At 36.0% G+C, this 12,651-nt stretch overlaps 1 protein-coding gene and 1 long non-coding RNA gene across 8 annotated transcripts in view; one reads left to right on the forward strand and one right to left on the reverse strand.

The window, feature by feature from the left end:
- The window catches only part of LOC136030201 (RNA-binding protein 45-like), a 272,030-nt gene that overhangs the window by 158,570 nt on the left and 100,809 nt on the right, over positions 1-12,651 (reverse strand). For 5 of the 7 annotated variants that reach the window (XM_065708979.1, XM_065708983.1, XM_065708978.1 and 2 more), the window contains exon 12: positions 11,059-12,593. The exons of the other annotated variants lie outside the window; for them this stretch is intronic. The gene's annotated coding sequence lies outside the window, so the exon portion shown is untranslated. Of the gene's footprint in view, positions 1-11,058; positions 12,594-12,651 lie in introns of those variants that run through there. 7 annotated transcript variants of the gene reach the window in all.
- The window catches only part of LOC136030206 (uncharacterized), a 422,925-nt gene that overhangs the window by 28,022 nt on the left and 382,252 nt on the right, over positions 1-12,651 (forward strand). The window lies entirely within an intron of this gene.

The following is a 12,651-nucleotide window of genomic DNA, read 5'->3' on the forward strand; positions in this document are numbered from 1 at the left end:
TCAAATGAGCCCCCTCTGAAGTCTATACGAGCATCCCTTCCGTAAGAACCATATATACCTCAAGGGCATAACTTATACCTGCCTTCTGGATTTGGGGGGCTGTGTCGTTCTGGAGTTATTGTTGTCTGATCTTTGAGCTGCCTTTGACAAAATATCTGTCTCAAAATTTTTTATCGGATGAATTTTGGGAAAAGGGCATGGGGGGGGGGGTTGCTATCTGATCTCTTATGACTCTTAAAAAGGGGATTAGAACTTCGGGGGCACATAAGATTTTTATGTGGTCGTATAAAATTTTTACGTGATCATATAAACTTCAGAGGAAGTTCATTTGCTTTGAAACAGAAATTTCTAGTTACCTTTTTGTGAGTCAAAAGCGAAAGGAGGGCATCTAACCCCCCCACCCCCAAAAAAAAACAACAGAAAAAACACCCTCTCTTCCATAAATGCTTCGAATGAAAATATTTCGATAGTCAGTTTTTTTTAAGTCCAACGGTCAAACAACAAAATCTTCGGGGTCAACATGTTCCCCCAGGGCCCGAGGATGGGTTGTAACTTAAGCCCCGGGGGCATACAAGTTTTTTTTGAAAGAGGTGGTCGTATAAACTTGGGCAGGGACTCAAATGATCATAAATTGACAGTTCCAATTAGTGGTCGTATACATTTCAGAGGAGGTTCATTTGATTGAAAACAAAAAATTCTAGTACACTTTTTAAGAGCCAAAAGAGACCGGAAGGCATCTATCCCCTCCCCACGTCCTTTCTTCCCAAACTCATCCAATAAAAGTTTTGAGATAGGCATTTTGTTCAAAATAGTATAAAGATAGAGATCAAAACTCCTGGGACGAGTTAACCTCTCAGAGCCCTGGGGAAAGTGTTTTAAGTTATTCCCCAATGATATATAAGTTTTTATGGAAAGGGTGGTCTTACAAACTTCGGAGGGGGGTCATTCAATTTGAAATCGAAAGCTTTAGTCCCCTTTTTAAGAGTCAAAAGTGATCGATACCCCCCCCCCACAATGCCCTTTTTTCGAAATACATCCAATAAAAAGAGCTAAGAGCAGATTTGGCACTTGTGACGAGGCAAGAAGAGCTAAGAGATCAGATGGTATGAGCTCCAGCAAAATTCTATGAATCAATAGATTGATTTAAAAGAAAAATAAGAGGCTTAATGCCGGTATGGATTTAAAATAAGAGCTCTGAGTTACGATTTCCTTCTAAACATCAAAATTCATTAAGATCCGATCACCCACTCGTATGCTATAAATACCTAATTTTTTCTAATTTTTCCTCTTCCTTTAGCCCCCCAGATGGTAGAATCTGGGAAAACAACTTTATCAAGTCAATTTGTGCAGCTCCCTGACACGCCTATTAATTTTCATCGTCCTAGCACGTCCAGAAGCACCAAACTCGCCAAATCACTGAACCCCTCCCCCCAACTCCCCCAAAGAGAGCGAATCCAGTTCGGTTCCGTCAATCATGTATCAAGGACATTTGCTTATTCTATCCACCAAGCTTCATTCCGAATCCTCCACTCAAAAAGTTTTCCAAGATTTCCCCCTCCAACTCTCCCCAATGTCAAAAGATCTGGTTGGGATTTGAAATAAGAGCGCTGAGACATGAATTCCTTCCAAATATCAAATTTTATTAAGATCTGATCACCTATTCGTAAAATAAAAATACCCGAATTTTCAAGTTTTCCAAGAATCCGTTCCGGTTATGTCAATCATGTATCTAGGACTTGTGCTTATTTTCCCCACCAAGTTTCATCCCGATTCCTCTCCTCTAACTGTTTTCCAAGTTTTAGGTTTCCCCCTCCCAACTTCCCCCCCCACCAATGTCACCAGATCCGGTCGGGATTTAAAACAAGAGCTCTGAGACACGATATCCTTCTAAATATCAAATTTTATTGAGATCCGATCACCCGTTCATAAGTTAAAAATACCTCATTTTTTCTACTTTTTTCAGAATTCCCCCCCCCCAACTACCCCAAAGAGAGCGGATCCGATCCGGTTATGTCAATCATGTATCTAGGACTTGTGCTTATTTTTCCCACCAAGTTTCATCCCGATCCCTCCACTCTAAGTGTTTTCCAGGTTTTAGGTTCCCCCCCCCAATGTCACCAGATCTGTTCGGGATTTAAAATAAGAGCTCTGAGACACGATATCCTTCTAAATATCAAATTTCATTGAGATCCGATCACTCGTTCGTAAGTTAAAAATACCTCATTTTTTCTAATTTTCAGAATTAACCCTCCCCCCCCCCCAACTACCCCAAAGAGAGTGGGTCCGTTCCGGTTATGTCAATCATGTATCTAGGACTTGTGCTTATTTTTCCCACCAAGTTTCATTCCGATCCCTCCACTCTAAGTGTTTTCCAAGATTTTAGGTTTCCCCCTCCCAATGTCACCAGATCTGTTCGGGATTTAAAACAAGAGCTCTGAGACACGATATCCTTCTAAATATCAAATATCATTGAGATCCGATCACCCGTACATAAGTTAAAAATACCTCATTTTTTCTAATTTTTCAGAATTCCCCCCCCCCCCCCAACTACCCCAAAGAGAGCGGATCCGATCCGGTTATGTCAATCATGTATCTAGGACTTGTGCTTATTTTTCCCACCAAGTTTCATCCCGATCCCTCCACTCTTAAGTGTTTTCCAAGATTTTAGGTTTCCCCCTCCCAACTCCCCCCAGTGTCACTAGATCTGTTCGGGATTTAAAATAAGAGCTCTGAGACACGATATCCTTCTAAATGTCAAATATCATTGAGATCCGATCACTCGTTCATAAGTTAAAAATACCTCATTTTTTCTAATTTTCAAAATTAACCATCCCCCCCCCAACTACCCCAAAGAGAGTGGATCCGTTCCGGTTATGTCAATCATATATCTAGGACTTGTGCTTATTTTTCCCACCAAGTTTCATTCCGATCCCTCCACTCTAAGTGTTTTCCAAGATTTTAGGTTTCCCCCTCCCAACCCCCCTCCAATGTCACCAGATCTGGTCGGGATTTAAAATAACCGCTCTGAAACACGATATCCTTCAAAACATCAAATTTTATTAAGATCTGATCAACTGTTCGTAAGTTAAAAATACTTCAATTTTTCTATTTTTTCCGAATCAACGGGCCCCCCACTCCCCCCCAGATGGTCAAATCGGGAAAAAGACTATTTTTAATTTAATCTGGTCCGGTCCCTGATACGCCTGCCAAATTTCATCGTCCTAGCTTACCTGGAAGTGCCTAAAGTAGCGAAACCGGGACGGACAGACTGACAGAATTTGCGATTGTTATATGTCACTTGGTTAATACCAAATAAAAATTTTAATTAAATAGCTCAAAATTTAACGAAAATAGCTCAAACATCAGACAAAAAACTTCATGGTCAACAGACCCCCCCCCCAGGCCCAAGGGCAGGCGTTTTAAGCTATGCCCTGGGGGGCAGTTATGGTTCTTATGGAAATGACATTCGTAGACTTCAGGAGGGGACTCATTTGATTGGAATTTGAAAGTTCTAGTTCAGTTTCTAAGAGTTTCTAACTAGACCCCCCACCACACCACGCCTTTTGTTCCCCAAACCCATCCGATAAAGATTTTGAGATAGCCATTTCGTTAAAAATAGTTCAAACATCAGATAACAAAAGCTCCGGTGGTAACACAGTCTCCTAGAGCCCGGGGGCCAGTGTTTTAAGTTTTTATGTAAGGAGTGGTCGTATAAATTTCAGAGAAGGCTCATTTGAATGGAAGTTTAAAGTTCTAGTTACATTTTTATGAGTCAAACATGAGAGGAGGGCATCTACCTCCCCCCACCCCCTCAAACAGAACCTCCTTCCCAAAGTGTATCCGATGTAAATATTTAGATAGCTAGTTTGTTTAAAATAGTCGATCAGATAACAACGATCAGACAAAAAATTCGGGGTCAACATGCCCCACCCAGAGCCCGAGGAAGGGTTGTAACTTAAGCATGAGGGGCATATAAGGTTTTTATAGAAGAGGTGGTCGTACAAACTTGAGAGGGGACTCAAATGACAAGAAATTGGCAGTTCAAACTACCTATATGAGCAAGTAATTTTGTAACATTTTTCAAAAGGGTACAAAAACTTCAGAATAGAGCTGTAAAATTATTATCGGAATTTTATGATTCTGATGATGTTCCTGCTCATGAGCATTTTAAAAAGAATAAGTTAATGGATGTATCCCAAATTCGTGATTATCAAGTTGCGATTTTCTCGTATAAATATTTGAATCGCCAGCTCACCCCTGCTTTTGAAAATCTTTTTACTTTTAATAGAGACCATCATGATCATAATACAAGAAAAGCTGATAACTTAACTCATGGTTTAGGAGTACTACTCGGGCATCTTTTGTGATTCGCCATTATGGTCCCCATGTTTGGAATATTTTGCCCGAGGGTGTGAAAAATGTGCCTAGTCTTCCGGCTTTCAAGTCACGGGTAAAGAAGTTTCTTTTATCTCGTGAATAATTTTGATGTAAGCCCCTTTCCAAGTTGTCATTCTATTCAAGGCATTTCCCTGATTTACTTGCTGTTAATTTTTTTTTCTCTGTCTTCTTCTTGTCTTTTTCCTGTTTCTCTTTTTTTCCTTTCTTCCTTCATCAGTTGAGTTTCTTTTGTATTGAGTAGCGTGATATGAATGTGTTTTTAATTAGCTGGCGGTGATAACCTCGCTTGCCCTTACAAGCTTATTGCCATTCTTGGCAGGCGAATGGCGAATAGTGTTTGTTTTCTTTTCTTAATATATGTATATCTCATATCTCATTTCAATTTCCCTTTTAAAGAGTCAAAAGTAATCCAATGGCAACTAGCCATATTTTCCCCAAACAAGTCCAAACCAAATTTTTATATAGCCCTTACGTTTAAGATAGACCAAACTCCAGGCATAACACAGCCTCCAGAACAAGCGGGTAAGTATTGTAAATTGTGCCTCGGGGGCATACAATATTCTTATGGAAGGGATGGTCGTAAAAACTTCGGAGGGGGCTCATTCAATATTAAATCAGGTTTCTAGTGTCCTTTTTAAGAGTCAAAAGTGATCAGAGGGCCAGTAGCCGCCCCTCCCCAAAAAAAAAGATGCATTTCCCCCCAAAACATCCATTAAAAATTTTGAGATAGCCATTTTTATTTAAAATAGATTAAACATCAAATAACAAAAGCTGCTAACTTTTTAAAAGTCATCAAAAGACAACGGAGGGCATTTACCTCCATCCCCCCAAACCCTCTTTTCTTCAAATGCATCCGATCAAAATTTTGAGACAACCATTTTGTTTGAAATAGTCCAACGATCTTCGGGGTTAAAGTAACCCAACCAGAGTCGTTACTTATGGGTTGTAACATATACCCCGGAGGTATCCTGCGGTTTTTGCTGAAGAGGTGGTCGTTTACACTTCGGAGGGGACACAGAAGATTAGAAATTGAAAGTTCTAGTTCTCTTTTCAAGAATCAAGTAATCAGATGGAAACTGAGTACCCCGACCAACCCTAAGACCATAAGGCTCCAACGTTTTTTTTTCCTCGAGACACTTCCTATGGAAAGGTTGGTCGCATAAACTTTGGAGGGGGGTCATTCGATTGGAAATCGAAAGTTATAGTTACGTTTTTAAGAGTCAAAAGTGATTAAGGGGCATCTATCCCCACCCACACACACCCTCTTTTCCCCAAATGCATCCAATTAAAATTGAGGTACAAATTTAATTCCAAGTAGTTTATACATTAAAAAAAAAACAGGGTCGAAATAACCCCCAAGAGCGAGGAGGCAAGTGATGTAAATTATGCCCCCGTGGTACATAATGTTTTTATGCAAGGGGAGGTCGTATAAACTTCAGAGATGGCTCATATCATTGGAAAATGAAAGTTGTAGGTACCTTTTTAAAAGCCAACAGTGATCGGAGGGCATCTACTCCCCCCTTCAATCTCAAGCACACCCTCTATTCCCCAAATGCATTCAATCAAAGTTTTTGAGATAGTCATTTTGTTTCTAATAGTCCAAAGATCAGATAACAAAAACATTGGGGGTCAATGTAACCCCACTAGAGCTTAGGGGAAGGGTTGTCACTTATAACCCGGGGGCATAGAAGGTTCTTACGGAATATTTAAACTTCCGAGGGGACTCAAATCACTAGAAATTGAAAGTGCTAGTTCCTTTTTTGGGAGTCAAAAGTGATCCGATGACAAGTATCCCCCTACCCATCCTCTTTTCCAAAAATCCACCCGACGGAATATTGATAAATTCATTTTGTCGAAAATAGACAAAAGATCATATAAAAAAAAACTCATGGGTTTACACCCCCCAGGGCCCAGGAGCAAGTGTTGTAATTTATGCCCCAGCGGCAAATAAGGTTTTTATGGCAGGAATTATCGTATAAATTTCAGAGGGGCTCATTCGATTGTAAATTGAAAGTTCTAGTAGGCTTTTTAAGAATCTAAAGGGACCGGAGGGCAACTAACCCCCCTGCCCTCTTTACCCAAAATCCATACGATCGATTTGTTTTAGATAGTCATTTAGTTAAAACAAGACAAAAGATCAGATAACAAACCTCCAGGGTCAACACAACCCCCCAGATCCTAGGGCCAATTGTGGTATGTTATGCACTGGGGGCATATAAGGTTTTTATGCAAGGGTTTTTTAGAATAGTAGTAGTATAGAAAATGGGGTTTCTGTCCCACTTCGTAAGTCCATTCAATTTACCCCCTTTTCAGCACAATTTACAGGATTTTCAAATGAAAAACCTACATTTTTCAAGCGTTTTCCATCATAGCTTTTACCATCAGAACAGGTGGTGTGACACAAGAAACAGCTTTAAAAAAAAAGAAATGGATATGATTTTGTAAAAAAAAATTTAGCACAATAGTACAGATTATTAGAATTATTATTAATATATAATACAACATGTTTTTGATAATTTCCTATACTATTTCTTCGGTCGAATATTTAATTGTTAGATCGATATCTAAATAATTTATATCATCTTTATTTTTTTTTCAATAAACTTTGAAAATCATAGCTTCATTTGATTTTTTAAATTTCTTTTCAAGATTAGCTGCTTTAAAATCAAAACGCTTAGGTGCAAATAACTATTTCACCTTTAAAATCAATAGTGAGAACGATTTCATCTCCATAATTAGTTGTAACACATTTCATTGCTTTAATAGTATATTCTATTTCAATGTCAAAATCTTCTTTCATAATAGTTCGATTATTTTTATTCTCCATTTTAATTTCGCTTAAAAGTTTCTCCATTGATTAGTTGATCATTTTATTGAAAAAATTTACTGAGTCGGAAATAATTTATCAAGCAAAATGATTTCCCTCTAACTTTTAACAAGTCTCCCATAGCGCAAATGGTTAGAGCGCTTGACTCGGAAGAAAAAGGTCTCAGGTTTAATTTGGAAGCCTGCAACATTTTTAATTATTCTATATGTAAAATGAAACACAAAAAGATTGTATAAGCTCTCTTTACAGGTTAGTAGGGCCGAGTTGGTAAACCGATTGACTGACTATCGATTGCGATCCGACAGTTCGTCTCTCACTGTTACCTCGTGTAGCAGTTGATGACAATATGATCTGGCCTGTACTCTCACTGCTACCTCGAGTAGCAGTTGATGATACCAATACGATCTGGCCCCCAATCAAGAAGTATGAAGCAGCCAGTTTCTCTCCGGACAAACAAACCTGCGAGATTTCCTCAGAACTCAGGCTTATGTGAGATCCCAACAGTAAAAGTAACAAAATAAAAATAAACTGGTAAACAGTCTGGGGAGGGGGGGGGGCGAAAACTTCTAAAATATCTTAAATTATTTTTCAATATTATTTTTGAGCTTAACAGAATTGGTGCAATATTTATAACAATTTGAATTTACCTGTTTCGAATAGTTTTTACGTGAAAAAACTGTAATATTTCCTATAATTCCTTTTCTCGTTTAATTGTTTCTTCATTAGTCAAATCGACCGGTTTATACATAGAAAGCAATTCTAAATAGGATGAATAAACAGCTTTATACTAAGCCTTTCTTTTTGGTATTCGTAGATATTTTTCAAGTATTTAAATTAGAACTGTCCAAAGACTTAAAGAAGCAAGGGGTAACATCGTGAAAGCAGATAAGCCTGAAGCTCTAAATATAGATTTGGATATTAAGAAACCATTACCAACATATACATAGTATTTAAAACTTCTACAATAAACAAATAATCCCTTTTCTAATTTTTCTTCTATTGATAAATGAAAAAAAAAACTTATTATGTGGATCCATTCCCTTAAATCTTCTTTTTATATAATCAACACACAAATGACCACAATTCAAGTTGTCAAAAATTTGGAACTGAGTAAAATGATACTCAATTTGTTTACTTGAAGTTTTTAAGTAGTTGACGATTTCATTTCCAGGTTGGAATCCAGAAGAATCATAAAACTCTACAAATGAGTACTTGGTATTACTGAAATAACAAGTGCAATGCATCCCAGGCGATCCCATGCAGGCATAAATTATTACACCACATTCTTTTTTCTTTATTTTACTTAGTAAGTTAGCTCGAGAAAAAACACCTCGGAAATAAAGAATATGGCCAAATTCATCCAATATATCAATATTTGTAAGCGGTATCATGTGATTTTTGATTCTTTCTGACATTCATCGTTTTTTGGAAGCGAGCATTCTTTGAATTGTGAAATCTCAGCTTCAACAACTTTTTCTGGAATTTAGTTACTTCAGCCGCCTCTACTTGTATTTTCTTGGATCTACCACGTTTTTTAGGAGCTTTAACAACCAATCCAGGTCCAACAATTGTGTGTATACCGAGAAATTTTAAACCTCGACCTTTCGGTTAAATCTCCGCTAAACCTTCATCTTTAGCGTTCGAAGAATCAGTAATTTCATCAACAAATTCTTTTATATTTTTTTTATTTCTGTCTTTTTTTATGTGTTTGTGCTGTTGCACTGGTGATTTCTCTTTTCATTATATATATATATATATATATCTATATATATAAAAATAAGTTGTCTGTCTGTGGATCTGTGGATCAGGTGACGTCATGTTTCTGTGTCGGCTGACGTCATGTTAAAAAACTAAAAAAAGGAAACAAAAAGAAAAATAAAGGAGAAAAACAAAACTAAAAAAATAAAAATAAAAAAAAAACTAAAAAGAAAAAAGAAAAAAAAAACTAAGGGCAATCATTAGAATCATGAGGTATAACTAAAAAAAGCTAAAAAAAAGGCAGAAAACTAAAACCTAAAAAAAAGACCAATTCAAAAACGAATGTATATACAGACTGGGACACCGGGACACGAATGACGACCGGGACACCGGGACACAAGGAATATCAATGACGCCCGGGACCCTCAAAGAGAATTCACAGACTGGGACACCGGGACATAAATGACGACCGGAACACATGGAATATAAATGACGACCGGGACACCGGGGGGCACACGGGGATATATAAATGACGACGGCGACACAGGGAATCGTCGATTAGCAATCACCATCAACAAAGCTCAAGGGCAATCATTAGAATCATGAGGTATAGATCTGAATACGGATTGTTTTCCAATGGACCATTATATGTTGCATGTTCAAGAGTCGGTAAACCTGACAATCTATTTATATGCACAGACAATGGGACAGCAAAGAATGTTGTATATTCGCAAGTTTTACGTAGTTAAAAACATATATATATATATATCTATCTATATTCACAGGTGGGACATAGGGACACAACTACAATGGCGCGTAACGACTTACGCGCGCGGGGGGGCTTGGGGGGGGGGCGCGAAGCGCCCCCACCAACTAGGTGTTGGGGTGGCGCGAAGCGCCACCCCAACAGCTAGTATATATATATATATATATATATATATATATATATATATTTTAGGACTAAATTGAACATATATATATATATATATATATATATATATATATATATATATATATATATATATATATATATATATATATATATATATATATATATATATATATATATGTAAACCTATATTATCAAACCTATATTCAGTTTGATTTTATTTATATTTTCAAAGGCTGTTCAAGACACATAGTTTTAGTAAAGCGCCAAATACGCATTAGGTTTGAGACTTTTACAATGAGAGAAGGAGACAAAATCCGAACTCTTGGTTGTAGTGATTTTGTTTGTTTCAAGCTTGATTTGCATATTCAATTAAGGTTTGCTCGTTTTAAGATTTATTTCTTGATTTAAATTAGTACCTATCGTATGTTTATTTGCTATGACTATTTATTTAATTTCTGTTCGGCTTGGGCTTTATTTATGCTTCAAAAACAAAATATTTTTGTTCGTTTAAGCCTTAACTATATATTCAATTTAAGCTTTCCTCATTTTAAGATTTATTTATTCTTTATATTAGTACAAGTTGTGTTCTTTTTGCTATGACTGTTTATTTAATTTCTGTTCGTTTTGGGCTTCATTTATTTTTTAATAGTGATTTCTGGTCGTTTTAAGTTTGATTTATTGCATGCTTCTATTTCTTCTGATCTTAAGTTTAATATAACCTTTATTTTTTTTAAAAAGATATTTTTTGGAAAGTTTTTTTTTAATCAATATGATAGCGTTATAATATATAAATTTTATGTGACCACAGGGTCAAAGACAGACTAGGAGTCAACAATTTTTCTGCAACATCTTGCAACAAAAAACTCGTATTCCTAGACGTAGAACTATTTACTTAAGACTTAGTTTTTGCAATACCAGCTGACACATTAGTAAACAATAGTGCTGTGTAATTAGTAAACAATAGTAAACAATAGTGTTGCTGTGCCGATTGCTCGAACAGTTCTGGCTGTAAATATTGCTCCACAATCTGAAAAATCTAGCATGTTTATCATGACATGACCAACACTATTTTTCTGGGTTTTTTTTTCTGGGTATTTTTCCCTGTTGTTGAGCTCGAACTCATACTATAGTCGAGAATTTCCGAGTATAATTTTCTACATGTAAGATGCGTCCTGTTTTCCACTAGATGGTTCTTTTCAAATTCTACACAGACCGATATTTAACCAAAACACTTACCAAAGACTTAGACACAATGTAATATTTTATTTTTCATCAATTACATGCCCCTACATTCATTAAGAAAATTTTTCACACACGCTACACAATAAAAGAATAATTTCAACGGAGAAATGAAGGCCGTCTAAAAAGTGTGATAATTTATCAATTCAGAACTGAAATTTTCCGTCAACATGGCACTAAAACTGACAGAAAAAAAAAATAAAACAAGAAAAAATATTCTCAAAAACGAAAAAAAATTAAACAAGAAAAAATATAATCTTTCGAAATCATTCTATACACGAAAGAAAAATTACAACAACTACAAACATTGAAAAAAAAGAAGAAAAATAATAGAATATAACAAATATCTTTTTTTAGTTTCGAATTTCAGCCGTCAAACGTCTTGAAGTTAATTTCAGTTTATACTAACCAACTTACCGAAACAAATTAATGTCAATATGGCAGGTTTTTCAATAATAGAAGTATACACAAGCATATCTTTAAGATACGCATTGTGCATAATTCAGTGCCCTTCCTAAGTCAGAATTTGGCTTTACTGCTAAGTCATAAGGTTGATTGACTTCTTTGAATGGTTTAATTTTTTCATGCTTTTCAGGCATATTTTCATATTTTAGTGATCTAAATGCGAGTTTTTTCTAAAACATCAAGGCGGAATTCATGGGGAAATGGCTTCTTTTTGTGTTCCTCTGTAAACAGCTTTCGAATATCGTTGGATACAACAGAAGTTCATACATAACTTGTGCAAAGAGTTTTAGTCTCGATGCTAATTTTCAATTTATAAAGTCTTCTATCTTGTACTCGTTATTTTTATAAACATAATTATGAATGATACAAGTAAAAAGTTCAATTTCAACTGCATGTTAATATTTGCAATACCTGCGATAAAACCTGGCAAAGAAAGTGGTATTTAGCAATTAGTTATAAAAGTCATGTTGCAACAGAATATTCTGGAGTCTTTGAGACCCAAGTGTTTCTTAATAAAATATCCTTTTTTTCAAAACAAGTTAATCTCCATAAAAAAAGTAATATGCAGGCCTATTATAAAGCTTAAAACTATTAACGTTATTTTTGAATCTAAGTAATTTCAAGAACTATAGGGAACTTTTGTTGTCCGACAAATGGTCAAAAGGTTTTCTATTATTACCCTTGAGCAAATAAGGGTCCTTAAAAGAAGGCTTAGATTTCAGAAATAGAAGATTTTATGAACTAATAGATTTTCAAATAACCACTAAAGTAAGCCTATCCTTGATTTGAGTTTTATCAGTGATTTATCCAACGCTTAGAACTGTTAGAAAAAGTTTCTTAATACGCATGCCTTCATTGCTCTTTTGAAAGGTAAAACCATTTTTCTTTCTATGTTTTTATGAGAACCTTGTGTTTTATCGGTGTTGACAGTTACAAGCAAGAAAAAGGAAAAAAAGTCGAATTCCCAGTCACCTAAATAGTCTCTAAATCCTGTTATCATTGAAGTAAGTACAGTTCAGCTTGGCAGGTTCACCGTAGAAGTCAAGTCCGGTTCACCGTAATGTGTGCAGTAGACTAAAAATAAAATTGAGTCAGTACGCACTAAAGAGACTATAAGAAATTAAAGATTTGG

The sequence above is a fragment of the Artemia franciscana genome, chromosome 8 (assembly GCF_032884065.1).
Source record: "Artemia franciscana chromosome 8, ASM3288406v1, whole genome shotgun sequence".
In the NCBI taxonomy this organism is placed as follows: Eukaryota; Metazoa; Arthropoda; class Branchiopoda; order Anostraca; family Artemiidae; genus Artemia; species Artemia franciscana.